The sequence below is a fragment of the Amphimedon queenslandica genome, unplaced genomic scaffold (assembly GCF_000090795.2).
Source record: "Amphimedon queenslandica unplaced genomic scaffold, v1.1 AMPQUscaffold_7161_Cont20885, whole genome shotgun sequence".
Taxonomy (NCBI): Eukaryota; Metazoa; Porifera; class Demospongiae; order Haplosclerida; family Niphatidae; genus Amphimedon; species Amphimedon queenslandica.
Window position 1 is genome coordinate 1 of NW_003552552.1, and position 2,027 is coordinate 2,027.

The following is a 2,027-nucleotide window of genomic DNA, read 5'->3' on the forward strand; positions in this document are numbered from 1 at the left end:
ATGACAGTGCTTTCTTTTTATCATTATTGTGCACTTCAGGGAGATCAGGCTGGGCCCCACCCCACATATATAAGTAATCTCCTACTCTTACTGTAGAATGGTGATTCCTCTCCACTGGTTTATAGTCTATAGATAACAAGAGGTAACAGTAACTGAGTCAATCAAACACAAACAACTCCTCACCTTTTGCTGCCATTGTAATGTAGATACACCCACCTATGACGTCATCAAACAAATATGAATATTAATTATTGTAGCAATACTAATAACCATGTATAAAAAATGACACAACAAACAAGGTAACACTAATCCTATTATCAGTGTTATTAAAAGTAACTAATTAATAATTTCTTCAACTGGTTCATTCCTAATAAAAGGTATTCCCAGTGCATCACCATGTGAATTCCATATATGGTAACCTGAGGAGACCAACTCTCTTCCTGTGTAGAATAATAATAATAATAATAATAATAATAATAATAATAATAAGTGTTAAATAATTGAATTTATTATTAATATCTAACCTAATGTTAGTTTGTATTTGATTGATGGGAACAAAGTGATTGAACGAGGATCAATTTGACAGCCGCTGAGAGTGAAATCAGAAATCTTGAAATTCAACTATTGTAAAGAGTAGAATAACAATCAATTGAAGATCAAATTTTAATATTAAAAGTTATCACTTATTACTACAATCAAGAGTACATAATACCTACATGCATGCATTTTTTGAAACAGTCCAAAATAAATTTTAATGCTACATAACATAAGTCATGTACACGTATGTATATTTAAAAAAATATTAAAATGGACAATTCTCCCCTCGTCAATTTAGACGAAATATACTACAATCCATAGTATTTGGCCAAATTTTGGAGCAACTTTTTTTTAGAAATTCAAACTTAATGGGAATCCCCTCAAGAATATTCCACATAATGCAGCCAATCTATTTACAAATTCCTACTAATCCATAACTAATTCACAATACTAATATACTAAATACTGATTCTACATGTACCTCACAATAACTGTTCTGCTCAATACAAAACTTTGCATCAACAGTTTTATTTCTCTCCTCCTCCTCTTCACTAGGAAACTCAGTGAATGTCACAGTAACACTGAGGGACACTTCCAGTGACTTTACTGGGAACTTCTGTCCAATATTCCAAACTAGACTCTTATTATCAGGACCAATGCATAGACTAACTGATGTTGGTGATATGTTATCAATCTTCTTAATAGTTCCCCTACAGACTAAATTTTAATAGTACAGTTACATATTTATTGGTTTACCTGTTAAAAAAAGGAATCACTACTTCACAGTACTCAAAGTTGTTCCTAATTGTTTCGTGTAGCTTCAATTGAATTATTATTTATTATTATTTTTTTATTGGTATAATGTTATTATCATTATTTATTATCATTATTGTTTTTATTATTTAGGATCGTGAGACATTGCGTCAGATTGGTAGGCGAGAGCTTCAAGGTGAGCTTCAAGAGACAAAGAAAGCTGTAGCTAGGAGAACAGCACCTGAGATCATCAACAGTATAAGGTATGTATTGTATATAATGCCCATATCATTAGCAGTATCTTTATTCAAACTATTAGTGGTATGAATTTAGAAACAGCTGCTGTTATATCGGAACTGATTGTTGATAGGACACTGGACGAACTAGAGGGATGCGCTGGAAGACTGGTTAGCAATCAATGCATTGATTATACTCTTAGGAAATTATTAATTTAAACAAACATTATACATGTACATTACTGAATACAATGTACATTTATTCATTTATGTTCCTCCTTATTATTGTACATGTAACTTTAGAGTAACTAGTCATTGAGGCATAGCATTCATGTACACAGCCAATTACCAAATTCAATATTAGTACCAGTATACAGTTGCAGGAGCTTATTATTAACTTAATAATCATACTTCAATATTTATATATTCACACACACAGCACAGTATGAGTGAAAGGATTGCTGGATCTCCCAGTAAAACAGTGTCCAAGATATTCTCATT

The 2,027-nt window shown here is 31.6% G+C and overlaps 1 long non-coding RNA gene across 1 annotated transcript; it reads left to right on the top strand.

The window, feature by feature from the left end:
- The first annotated feature begins 1,435 nt into the window (after positions 1 to 1,435).
- On the top strand, positions 1,436 to 2,015 carry LOC109591810 (uncharacterized). Its single transcript, XR_002190011.1, has 3 exons — positions 1,436 to 1,553; positions 1,610 to 1,697; positions 1,966 to 2,015. It is a non-coding gene; the product is annotated as an uncharacterized LOC109591810 (long non-coding RNA).
- The last annotated feature ends 12 nt before the right edge of the window (positions 2,016 to 2,027 follow it).